Here is a 14,402-nt window from a genome sequence, read left to right on the forward strand (position 1 = left end):
CATGAGATGAAGACCTGCATTGGGCTTCATGCTTAAAATAGAGTCTGCTTGAGATTCTCTCCCTCTCTCTCCTCCCATCCCCATACTAGTGCTCAATCTCTCTAAAATAAAATAAGTAAATAAAATCATTAACAATAAAATAATAAAATAAAATAAATGTCAAAGGAGTGATAAAAAAAATTTACAAAGCAGCAAGACAAGAAGACAGTGACATACAAGGGGACTCTCATAAATCTATTAGTAGATTTTTCATCAGAAACTTGGAAAACCAGAAATATGTGGCATGATATAATTAACATGCTGAGTGGGAAAAATCTGTAGCCAAGATTTTTCTATCTAGCAAGGCTATCGTTCAGAATAGAAGGAGAGATAAAGAGCTTCCCAGATAAGCAAAAACTAAAGGAGTTTATAACCACTAAACTAGTCCTGCAAGAGATATGAAAGGGGACTCTTTGAGTGAAAAGAAGAGACCAGAGTGACAGTATGAACGTAAAACAGAAAAACAGTAAAAATAAATACTTCTATTAAAAAATCAGTCAAGGAAATCACAAAATAAAAGGATAAAAAATATCTCCTCGAATATCTGCCAAATTGAAGCAGGAAGAAATAGAAAATTTGAATGAACCAAATACCAGCAAGGAGATTGAATCAGTAATCAAAAAACTTCCAATGAACAAAAGTCCAGGACTAGATGCCTTCACAGTTGAATTCTACCAACCATTTATTTTTTTAAGTGAAGTGGAATTTTTTATTGCTTTTTTTGTATACTTTTTTATTGGAGTTCGATATGCTAACATATAGCATAACACCCAGTGCTCATCCCATCAAGTGCCCCCCTCAGTACCCATCACTCAGTCAACCCATCCCCCCGCTCACCTCCCCTTCCACTACCCCTTGTTTGTTTCCCAGAGTTAGGTGTGTCTCATGTTCTGTCACCCTCACTGATATTTCCCACCCATTTTCTCTCCTTTCCCCTTTAATCCCTTTCACTATTTTTTATATTACCTGAATGAATGAGACCATATAATGTCTGTCCTTCTCCGATTGACTTACTTCACTCAGCATAAACCTTACAGTTTTATCCATGTCGAAGCAAATGGTGGGTACTTGTCGTTTCTAATGGCTGAGTAATGTTCCATTGTATATATATATACAACATCTTCTTTCCAAACATTTAAAGAAGAGTTAATACCTATTCTCAAACTATTCCAAAAAATTAAAATGGAAGGAAAACTTCCAAATTCATTCCGCAAGGATAGCATTACCCTGATACCAAAATCTGATAAAGATACCAGAAAAAGAGAGAGAGCTAAAGGCCAATATCTTTGATGGACCTACATGCCAAAATCCTCAAAAAATACTAGCAAACAGAAACCAAAAATATATTTTAAAAAATCATTCACCACAGTCAAGTAGGCTTTATTCCCAGTATCTAAGTGTGGTGGAATAGTCGCAATTCGATTGATGTGTTACATCACATCAATAAGAGTAAGGATAAAAACCTTATGAGCATTTCAATAGACACAGGAAAAGCATTTGACAAAGTACAACATCCATTCATCATAAAAGCCCTCAACAAAGTAGGTTTAGAGGAAACACCACAACATAATAAAGGCCATAGGAAAACACACAGCAAACATTATACCTAATGGGGAAAAACTGACAGCTTTCCCCTAAAATCAGGAATAAGGCAAGGATGTCCGCTCTCAACACTTTTAGTCAACATAGTACTGGAAGTCCTAGCCGCAGCAATTAAACAACAAAAAGCAATAAAAGGTATCCAAATTGGTAAGGAAGAAGTAAAACATTCACTATTTACAGATGACAAAATACTCTATATGGAAAACCCTAAAGATTTCACACACACACAAACCTGCTAAAAGTAATACACAAATTCAGCAAAGTCACAAGATAAAAAAAATCAATGTGCAGAAATATGTTGCATTTCTATACACTAATGAACAAGCAGAAAGAGAAATTAAGAAAACAGTCCCATTTAAAATTGCACCAAAAAGAATAAAATATCTAAGAATAAACTGAACCAAATAGATTAAAAATATGTACTCTGAAAGCTATAACACTGATGAAAGCAACTGAACATGACACAAAGTAATGGAAAGACACTCCATGCTCATAGATTGGAAGAACAAATATTGTTAAAACTTCTGTAATACCCAAAGCATTCTAAAGATTTAATTCAATTCTTATCAAGATACCAACAGCATTTTTCACAGAACTGGAACAAAGAATCCTAAAATGTATATGGAAACACAAAAGGTCCCAAATTGCCATAGCAAATTTAAAAGGAAAACCAAAGCTGGAGTTATCACTGTTCTAGACTTCAATTGATATTACTCAGATGTAGTAATCAAAACAGTATGGTACTGGCACAAAAATAGACATATAGATCAATAGAATAGAATAGAGAACACAGAAATTAACCCAAAATTATATGGTCAATCATCTGGCAATGTAGGAAAGAATATCCACTGGGGGATAAAACAGTCTCTTCAACAAACAATATTGGGAAAACTGGATAATTACATTCAAAAGAATGAAACTGGACCACCTTCTTTCACTATACCCCAAAATAAATTCCAAATAGATTAAAGACTTAAATGAAAGATCTGAAGCCATAAAAATCTTAGCAGATAGCACAGGCAGTAACTTCTTTGACATCAGCTGTAGCAATATTTTTCTAGATATGTCTCCTGAGGCATGGGAAATAAAAGCAAAAATAAACTATTGGGATTCCATTAAAATAAAAAGCTTCTGCACAGTAAATGATCAACAAAACTAAAAAGCAGCCTACTGCTTTTTATGGAATGGAAAAGATATTTGCAAATGACATATCCAATAAAAGATTAGTATCCAAAACTTATAAAGAACTTATACAACTCAACACCCAAAAAACAAATACTCTAATTAAAAATAGGCAGAAGACATGAAGGGACATTTCTCCAAAGAAAACATCCAGATGGCCAACAATTGAAAAGATTCTCAACATCACTCATCAACAGGAAAATGTAAATAAAAACTATAATGAGGTATCATTTCATACTTGTCAGAATGGCTGAAATCAAATACACAAGAAACAATAAATGCTGGTGAGGATGTGAAGAAAAAGAAAACCACGTGCTCTGCTTGTAGGAATGCAAACTGGTGTTGCCACTATGGAAAATTGTGTGGAGGTTCCTCAATATTAAAAAATAGCACTGCCCTATTATCCAGTAATCATACTACTGAGTATTTACCTAAAAATTACAGAAACATTAATTCAAAGGGATACATGCAACCCTATGCTTATAGCAGGGTTATATACAATAACCAAGTAGTGAAGCACCCCCAAATGTCCATCCATAGATAATGGATATATATATATATATAATTTTGCTGTAAAAAAGAATAAAATCTTATCATTTGCAATGACATTGATGGAGCTAGAGAATATAATGCTATGTGAAATAAGTCAGATAAAGACAAATATGATTTCTTCCATACATAGCATTTAAGAAACAAAAAGAAAATGAGCAAAGGAAAAAGGAACAAATCAAGAAACATACTCTGAACTATAGAAAGCAAACTGATGGTTACCAGAGGGGAGGTGGGTAGGGGAATGGGTGAAATTGGTGATGGGGATTAAGGAATGCACCTGTTGTGATGAGCACTGGGTAATGTACAGATTATTAAATCACTATACTATATACCTAAAACTAATATAATACTGTGTGTTAGCTATGCTGGAATTTAAAATAAAAAAATAGGGGCACCTGGGTGGCACAGTCAGTTAAGCATCCAATTCTTGGTCTCAGCTCAGGTAGTGATGTCAGGGTCATGAAATTGAATCCCATGTCAGGGTTTGAGCTCAGCCAAGAGTCTGTTTAAGATTCTCTCTCCCTCCCTCTCCCACTGCTTCTCCCCTATCTCTAAAATAAATAAATCTTTAATTTTTTAAAAATAATAAAATGGTTAAGATGGTAAATTTTATGTTATTTTTTACAATAAAAAATTGTAAAAATGCACTCATGGGATGTAAAAATATCATCTCCAGGGCATTAGGTATTTCTGTGGATGATGGGACATGCATGAGATGAGAGAGAAGTAAAACTGTATTTATTATAAATAAATCTGCATCAAATATCAAAAATATATTTGGTATTTTTCAAACATGGATGGAGAGAACATAGGTGTTTGCTATAGTCTTTACTTTTATATTTGAAATACTTCATGATTTTGGAATCTTTTTTTTAAATCTCAAGATTTATAAAATGTATTATCTGAGATTTCACAAATAACGAAGGCAAAAAAGGGATCTGAATCCAGGTCTACTTAATTCTAAATATCTTAAGAGAAACCCCTGTTCTAAACTCTTGGTTACACAAATTTAGATTTAAATGGCTGAGAGCATGTAAAATGGTAGCCTGATATCTCTTATCTTCTCATCTAGTGGAATCAGCCCTTTCCATAGTGCCTCTGACCTAAATGGTTGATATCTAGCTAAATAAATTGTATTAGTTGTATTTCTTAAGTATTTCCAAAGTAATTTGTTTCTAGTTCCCACTTACATACATTATATCACTTTTATCCTTGCTCATTAGCTATCATTAATGAAACCCTAATTGCCTAGAAGTTTCCCCCTATATTCTTCATTCCTTAAGTCTATCCTTGGAAATCTCAAACTTAATTGAAAATCTACACAGAATAGTCATGCTAGAAAATAATGTTGGTATAAGGACATGTGAAAGCCATTTTCTATCTTCTGTGCATTATGTAAGAAAGTGCCAACAAACATAGCCACTGGGTGCAATAGAGGACACAACAAACTTTTGTTCCAATGGTCCAATGGTCAGAATTGTTCAGTAGTCCTTATCCAAGGGGATTTTTTTTGTCATATGTAAATGATATGTATGTGTAATAAAAAGGAAGAGAGTCACTATAAGCAACATACATTCTGCTGGGCACATGACCAACTAACTCAAATGTTAGTTAACTTCTCTGGCCCTCAATTTTCTTGTCTCTAAAATCAGTTGTTCAAATATCCACTAAGGTCTCCCACCATTTATGAAACTTTATGGCTTTTTTGACTATGGATGAATATTTTAAATAAGCCAGCTATTCCAGGGACGCCAGGGTGGCTCAGTGGTTGTCTACTTTGGTTCAGGGCGTGATCCCAATCCCACATCAGGCTTCCTGCATGGAGCCTGCTTCTCCCTCTGCCTGTGTCTCTGGCTCTCTCTCTGTGTTTCTCAAGAATAAATAAATAAAATATTTTTTTAAAAAAACCAGCTATTCCAATTTATCCTTTGTATACCTATTTTGAAATTCTTGAACAAAATATTGTGAACTTCAGAAAACATTGGAAACATTTAATATAAGACATTAGTTTAAGTTTCCATGGATTAAATGGCATAAAGAAATCCTATTTCATACAGTTTTAGCAAGTCCCAAATTTTATCTAGAGATTGTCTGCAAATAAATACTTTCTTCAAAATATTTAAAAAGGTTGTAGAATAGCTCACACTTCAGAGAGAGCTTTGATTTCAGTCAATGGTGGTCACTTAAGCGCTGATTTTAGGGGTGCCTCATTCTTAGATTTTATTCCTTATTACTTACCATTGGCCACACTACTAAGGTTTTTAAAGATTTGATATAGTAGTGCGGCCAATGAACAAGGGGTAGTGAAAAGGGAGGTCGGCGGGGGGATGGGGTGACTGAGGGGGGGCACTTGATGGGATAAGCACTGGGTGTTATGTTATATGTTGGCAAATCAAACTCCAAAAAAAATATACAAAAAATAAAAAATAAATAAAAATAAAAAGACATTTTCACTCAGAATTTTATCTATATATTTTGTTCTGTTAATAAAATCAATATATTATATATCTTGGTAATAAAAAACACATTAAGATCATTAACTACACAGTTTAATCTTGGCTTAATTATTTTACTAAGTACTTGATAAATTATTTTTATACACAAAAATATTCAATTCTTCAAAGTAATTTCTGTTTCATGAAAATTTATTCACTCAGTGAATAAAGGATGAATTATACATTAAGTGATGTTATGACAACTAGTCATAACAACTTTGTCTATGAAAAAATTAGATCCCTCCTTCAGTGATGTGACAAGGAATGTTTAGCAACACATTCTCTAAAACATGGAGATTTGGAGCCTAATTTTGATTACTTGCCAATTTCTGTAGTATAAATACTCCCACCATGGGGTAAACCATGATGTTAAGGAATGGAAAATTGGGAAGAGATGCACCCAGTCATCTTTGGCAAACTGATTTCAGCATAACACTGATACCCAACAGGACACACAAATATTAATACCAGATAGAGTGTAGATCTAAATGTGAAAAATAAAACTTTAAAACTTATAGAAAAAATAGATAAGGCTATATGACAAGGGGATACAAAAGAAATGCATAGCAATACCAAAATAAGTAGAAACTTCTTCCACATTATTTTTTTAAAAGATTTTATTTATTTATTCAGGAGTGACAGAGAGAGAGGCAGACACAGGCAGAGGGAGAAGCAGGCTCCATGGGACTCGATCCCCAGTCTCTAGGATCACGCCCTGGGCCAAAGGTGGCATTAAACCGCTGAGCCACCCGGGCTGAGCCAGCTGGACTGCCCCTTCTTCCACATTATTAAGGCACATTGATAATAGTGAAAATATACTTGTGTTTTCTAACTCTCAGTGTTCAATATTATTTTAGATCACCAAGAGAAAACCCTAGCACTTAAAATTGTATAAAGGGGGAGGCAAGGAAGCAGCGTTTTTAGTCGCGCGGCCCGGGATCAGGGGGAGGCAGGCTGTGGGGGCCCCGGCTGGGGGTCCGCGGGGATCCCCGGTTCCGTGCCAGGAGCCCGCATGCTCCCGGCGGCGGGCGCGGCGAGGCGGGCGCGCGGAGCAGAAAGCGGAGGAGCCCGTGGGAGAAGGGGAGGAGCGCCGGGCTCGCGATTCCCCGGCGCCGGCTCTGCGGCTGCTGAATCAGAAACCGCAGGGAGGATCCGGGGAAGTAAAGACGCCCGAGAACGACCTCCAGAGAGGCCGCCTGAGCCGGGGCCCGCGCGCCGCCGCACCAGCCCCCCGCTTGGGTGACCCGCGCGGGCGGTCGGAGCACTCAGCCACGCACGCCCTGGGGGCCCCCGCCGACACCCGCGCTGCAGCCATGAACGCGCTGCTGCACAACGGCTTCCACCCGCCGCCAGTCCAGCCCCCGCGCCTCCCGCTCTTGCCAGAGCTCCAGCCGCAGCCACTGCCCCCTCAGCACGACTTCCCGGCCAAGAAATGCCGGCTGCGGAGGAGAAGGAGGAAACACAGGCTGCCATTCCCATGGTTCAGCATGGATATCGGCGGAACGCTGATTAAATTGGTCTACTTCGAACCGAAGGATATTACAGCTGAAGAGGAACAAGAGGAGGTGGAGAACCTGAAGAGCATCATGAAGTATTTCACTTCTAATATGGCTTATGGGAAAACCGGGATCCGAGACGTCCATCTAGAACTGAAGAATTTGACCGGGTGTGGGCGCAAAGGGAACCTGCACTTCATCCGCTTCCCCAGCTGTGCCACGCACAGGTTTATTCAGATGGGCAGCGAGAACTTCTCCAGCCTTCGCACCACCCTCTGCGCCACCGGAGGCGGGGCTTTCAGGTTGAAAAGGACTTCAGAATGATTGCTGACCTGCAGCTCCATAAACTGGATGAACTGGACTGTCTGATTCAGGGCCTGTTTTATGTTGACTCCGTCGGCTTCAACGGCAAGCCGGAATGTTACTATTTTGAAAATCCTACAAATCCTGAATTGTGTAAAAAAAATATATATATATGCCTTATTGCCTTGATAACCCATACCCTATTTCGCCGGCGAACATGGGCTCAGGTGTCAGCATTCTAGCAGTATACTCCAAGGACAACTATAAAAGAGTTACAGGGACCAGGTAAACATGGTTTCTGCTGGGAGAACCTTTCTGTACTTAAACCCAGGCCTCTATATTGAATACCAGTTTATAAAAAGATTATTTGTGTTGAGCACATTTTTAAAAGAAATAGCTTAAAAAGGATTTATTGCATGATATGTTAACATAGCAAGAGGATAATTTATATGAAGATTCATAAAACATAGTCCTTAGCCTGCTGAAAACTGGTCAGGTTGAGGGAAGAAGGCCACACCCACCAAAAACAAAAAGCAGTATGTGTTAAGTGCCAAATGAATGGCAGGAACCGTAGGATCCACAAGAAAGGGTGCTTGGGATGGTCAGAGAGGGCTTCAGAAGAAGCCTTCTTTTAGAATTTCCTTGGTGCCTAGCACAGGATGAATTGCTTAAAAGCATGTCATTCCAACCAGTAAACCAAACTGGGTTTACCAAAAAAAAAAAAAGTTTTTTACCCTCGGTTAAATGTCCCACCTGAAAACTGGAATAGTTGGCATGCCTCATAAGGAATTTCGGAGTACCACAGACAGGTTTAAAACAGCCCTCCAAGAGGGGGAGAGTACCTGGTAGTTAGTGCATTCGCGCCCTAAGGGCAGAGGCGCTCAGCTTCCTGTTAGTAGGGATCAGACAGGAGAAGAGGATCCAGGATCAGAAATCTTTGAGACGTCCTTGTATAAATGAAATTTTTTAAAGTTTTTCTTACTTGCAAGTGAATGATTTGGTATGAAGTGTTTCTCCCACTTAGGAGACCCCAGAACCTGTTTTTAGAGAAATGACTTAAGGAACTAGTGCCATGTGGAATGTGCTTTGGAACATGATGTTGAAACCATCGGGGTTTTTTGTTTGTTTGTTTGTTTGTTTTTGCTTTTTAAAAGATTTTATTTATTCATGAGAGACCCACAGAGAGGGGCAGAGACATAGGCAGGGGGTGATGTAGGCTCCCGGCGGGGAACCCAATGTGGGACTCTATTTGGGGACCCCAGGATCACGCCCTGAGCCGAAGGCAGACGCTCAACTGCTGAGCCACCCAGGCGTCCCAGAAAACATTGGTTTTTAAAGATGAAGATATCATGTCACTCCTCTGGGCCTCCACATCTTTGTTTGTGCCATGAAGGGAGTCGTTTCTTAGATAGTGTCTGTGGACATTTCCAGCCCTGAAATTCTGCTGCACTCCTCCCTCATCCATTAGGAGAAACTGCACTGTTTTGCTACTGTATATCCATGATCTGTAAGGGGTCTGCATCAGTGACTCACCACTCGGGAAGGGAAGATTTAGCCCGCCCCACCCCCGGGGGGGAATTTTGGCAATTTTTGGCCTTCCCTATTGGAGGTGGGTGCTACTGGCATTTAGTACTTCGAGGTCATGGGTACTGATAAATATCTGCAATGCACAAATAACAGCAAACAACAAAAAAAAAGTATTGAGCCTCAGAAGTCAATATAGTACTTCTATTGATGCACAAGTGTGTGCACACACACACCCTCACTGAATCCTGCTTATGTTCAGAATATAGGAAGTTAATTACCCCAGGTATACCTTTTCTCATTGAGCATACAGAACTAAGCTTTCTTGCACACAGAAAAATCACAACTGCCCCAGGGCTTCACTAGGACTGTCAGGAGCATCAAAGATAAATGAATATTTCAACCAAGCTTGTTTTACCTTAGATGGCGATCTCATGAGAGTACAATTTTGAAGTAACTCCAGACTTCCCCCCAGAAGGAGTCATTGAATTGATAGAGCTAGGCCCAAGGTAACAACAAGTTAAACACTATCCTCAATGAGAGGTATTTATCATTTCATTGATTAACACTTAGAGAAATCATGAATCACAATCACATTTTGTATTTTCTCATACTTGGAAGTTCCATGAATCTGGATCATCTTTAACAGCAGCTAATGAACTCACTGTGGTGTTTGGCTTCTATTACATGTGTAATCATGCTCATCATATATTCCAGCTATTTGGTAAATGCCCATTAATGACCAATGTTTTGCAATCCTCAACAAATCCTGTCTGGATGTCCAAGTTACCCTGCAAGTGCTTTTCAACTAGTAATTTTGGAAATGTGCTACAGCGGACTGAAGGTTAATAGAGAGCTCTTTCGGGGGCTGCCACAGGCAGGGGAAGGGAAGGAAATGTCCATTCTGTGGGCTGCAGCTCCTCTCAGTCCAACCAGAGTTGTTCTGTCACAGGCTTCGTTTGATCTAAGTTACAAAACCACTAATATGAACCGTTAACGGGGAGCAGCGAACATCAGTGTGTGGAACACACTTTGGGAATCACTGATCAGAGCAAATGGCTTCAGCTTTACATTTATTACTGCTATTGTGACCTGATAGGTATAACTCCAGGGTTTTTGTTATATTATGCCCTATTCTCTCCTCCAACATTTTTATTTTTAGGAAGACATATCATTCCAGAAGATCAGTTTTCTTTCAAACATCTGATTTTAAATGGTTTGTTTTGTGTTATGTGTGATTTTATTGCATCCCAGATTAGGGAGCAACACTTTTTTTTTCTATTGACAGTACTCTAATTTTATTGTAGCAGCCAGAGAAAAAAAGAGAACTTTACAGCCAACACTGTTGCAGTGTGCAGATTATTAAAAGAGAAATGTAAAGAATTTTGAAACTTTGGTTGAAAGAAGTAGTACACCTCGTCTCATTGTTATGGAATCTAGTTTAAGAGCACAAGCACCTGTCAGTAATTGAAGGTTTCTTCTACTTTTCCCTAAAATCCCTCACTGCAAGGTTGTTGGGATTTTCAAAAAATAATGATGCTATTCAACAGCTGTCTCTAAGCTGTATGTTTTTGTCTCCGATATGCTGAGGGTCTTACTGTGTCTGCTGAAACAAACAGAGATATCTGATTATGAGCAAGAGAACCACATTGGTTAAACACTGGTTAGCAGGTTGAGGATATGAATAAAATGCTCTTCTGTGACTGTGATTAAATAAATAAACAAACAAACAACTAACTAAAATTGTATAAAGACATGAATAAATGAAGCAGATGTATTTACTTTTTTAGTGCACAGCTTTAGCTTCACACTTAAACAGGTAGATACAGGCTAGTGTTTAGAAGATAATCTTCAAAACCAAAGAAAAACACCTCATTATAGAAGCCTTATTCTTGCTGGATATCATTAAATACATATTTATTTCCTCAAGCTCACTTCTTATTACATTGTCAAGAACTGCAATTCATACCCATCCTACAATCAGCAATATAGTTCTTAAATTTCAAATAGGAGGAAACTCATTGAATGAATGAATTGCAAAAACAAGACAAAAACAATTTTTGTAAAATTAACAGAATGAGAACGCTAATAATAATTATTTCAACAATTAGCAAATTTTATTTATTTAAAAAGAAGTGTTACTTGCTAAATAAATTTTAGTGACTTTAATAACTAAAGCAAAGGATGAGATGTATTAATAATCAATTATGAATATTGATTACAACAAAAACACATAACCAAGGTAACTGATAATAATCCTTATGAACAAAATAATTGGATTCCAAACTTCCTCAAAAGAGCTCCTTTTTTTGCTTAAATTACTATAACCAATTATACATTATTTAATTATACAACTATTATCATACATAAAACTTCATGGTAAGTTAGTAGTATTGAAAGTAAGTATTGAAAGAATGAAGGAAAGAATTGGGGTTGCTGTAAGAGGGAATGGAAAATTATAAATCAGGCCAAAATGTTAAATGTATTTTCTTTTTTTGGCTCTTTTTGATTCTCCTCTCACAGGTATATAAAGCAGAGCCATAAGTGGAAGATAACAGTATCCATTTTCTTCATTCTTGATCAGAGAAGAAAACCATTGAAATTGAAGCAACAATCTGCAAGTTCACCAGCTAGGGCCCTTTTTTGCCTTCCTTTTGCAGTCATACATTAAATGGACATCAGAAATCCAGAGTCAATATAAAGTTCGCTACCATGGGTCACAAACCTGTATGTGCATAAATATCTGGGGTATTTGATCAAAATATAGGTCCCTGGGCCTCACACAAGTGATGTTAATTTAGTATATAGCATCCAGAAATCTGTATTTCAGTACATGACTCCCTCCAAAATTACTATTCGGATTCAACCCATCTGTAGATAGACTAGCATTTGGAAACCACTTATAAAGCTTCCTGGGAAATATTGTGTGTTTTGGGTAGGGGAGTGAGGGCAGTATGTGTTCATATATTCATGTCAGGAAGTGGGAAAAGAATATACGGCAGGTATCCTTTGTTTTCTTGTGTGGTTTGGTACTTTGTTTTTTTATATGATAGATATCCTTTTTTTTTGTATGGCATATATCCTTTGTTTCCTTGTTGTAATTAGTTTTATGGGCCAAAGAATAAAATCAAAATAAATATGCTTTGATGCTTATAATATTCCATCTAACATTGTCCAAGTGAATGCCTTGTGCATTCTATTCATTCAACCATCTAATTAGTCCAAAGTATTATCTATTTTATCTTTTAAAAAATATTTTATTATTTATTTATTTATTTATTTATTTATTTATTTATTTATGAGAGATACACAGAGAGAGGCAGAGACACTGGTAGAGAGAGAAGCAGACTCCATGCAGGGAGCCCAGTGTGGGACTCGATCCTGGGACTCCAGGATCATGCCCTGGGCTGAAGGCAGTGCTTAACCCCTGAGCCACCCAGGCCTCACCTATTTTATCTTTTAAATTAACTCTTAAATCTGTCCATTTTTCTGAATTTCCACTCCCAATATCTTAGTACAGGCCATTCTCAACCCCTGTCTGGACTCCTGTAAGTACCTCTTAACTGCTCTCCCTTCCCCCAGGCTTTTTTCCCACTAATACATTCTCCATGCTCCTGCCACAGCACAAATTCCCTATTTTTTACAAGGTCCTTAAGAGCTGGTCCAATGTACCTCTCCAACATCTTTTCTTCTCTGTTATCTTCTCTTATTCTCCACCCATACTAAGATTCCTTTAATTCTTTTAGTGTTACAGTTTTCCCATGAATACCCTCCTGAATTCAGATCTTTATATGTTTATTCGCCTGGTGAATTCTACTTATCCTTCATGTAAATTTTTCAAGTATGTACTAACATATGCATATTTTGTATTTTAAAACTTCTTGTCGAAAGTTTTAGCTTTTAACACTTTTATGTAGATGAGTAGTTAATAAATAAATAGTTCAGAGAAAAAGGAGACTATTCAGAAACAGCAAGCTTATTGCTAATGTCTATTCATGTCCCAAATCCTCCTATAGGCCTAGTCCCAATAATAATTAAGTTAGATAAAAAATATTATTCTGAATAACTTCTCATCTTGCATCCTTCTCGTCTTGTATAACAAACTTATGTCAAAAACACATCTTGAGGGGTGCATGGATGGCACAGTTGGTTGAGCATCCAACTCTTGTTTTCAGCTCAGGTCATGATCTCAGGTCCATGCTCAGCATGGAGTCTGCTTGAGATTCTCTCTCTCCCTCTCCCTCTGCCTTTCCCACTCTTGTCTCTCTCTCTCAAATAAATAAATAAAATCTTAAAAAGAAACCACATCTTGAAAGACCAAATTTTCTTCCTGCAGACCACTTCATGTTGGTTGATCTACAAAATATCTTCTCTATCATATAGAGTTCTACACAAAGAAGTAAATGCTCAACTCTATGGTACTTTCTTAACTCTCAAGAATAATTTTTTGTGAGCAGAAAAAAAGTATGCTGTATTAGCAAGTGATTTTTTTCCCTTACTACACATCTATCTTAGTTTGAAATTCACTAACCCATCTGTTTAAGTAGAGAATTTCAAAATAGCCTATTTTTAAATAGAGGCAATCTATAAAATTACATACACCTGTATCAAAATACAGAATATCAATATGGATATACTGGCATCATGTAACCTCAGAATGAATATAAAAAATAAAATACAAGTGCTATGATCATCATTGTTGAAAATTACCATCACCATATTGAAATATTGTGCTGGCCAAAGTGATCAATGTGAAAAAGAGTTTTTCCCCCTCAAAACAGAGATGCCTGGAAGCCAGAGGATTTTAGAGTGCCGCTTAGTACTTCCATACACAGTGGTATAAATTAATGGACTATAACCAAAAAAAAAAAAAAAACCATTGCAAACAGCACCACTAAGAGCTGTGACTTTTCAGGAATGTTGTGTTAGCTCATTACACCAAGTAACCATGGCCAGCAAAAGATTTCATTGACAGCAAATTAACATGAAATGGGTGATAAAGGAAGAAAGTTCTAAATTCCAACTCTGAGTTGCAGAAATGAAGACTGCAGTAAACATATTCTCATTCTTGTTTTCTTTGTATTTATTTGTATAACTGGTAAATGTCTTTTATTTTGTCTCTGTCCTTCTTCTGTTATATGAAAATCCATTAGTGGTTGTTAACCTTATAGTTTAGTCTTTAGGCTACATGATATCAAACCTGGCAGGT

General features: G+C 37.4%; 1 pseudogene; it reads left to right on the plus strand.

The window, feature by feature from the left end:
- LOC129517977 (pantothenate kinase 1-like) overlaps nucleotides 1-11,864 on the plus strand; it is a 33,669-nt pseudogene extending 21,805 nt beyond the window's left edge.
- Nucleotides 11,865-14,402: the final 2,538 nt, after the last annotated feature.

This window comes from Nyctereutes procyonoides, unplaced genomic scaffold (assembly GCF_905146905.1).
Source record: "Nyctereutes procyonoides isolate TBG_1078 unplaced genomic scaffold, NYPRO_anot_genome, whole genome shotgun sequence".
Lineage (NCBI taxonomy): Eukaryota > Metazoa > Chordata > Mammalia > Carnivora > Canidae > Nyctereutes > Nyctereutes procyonoides.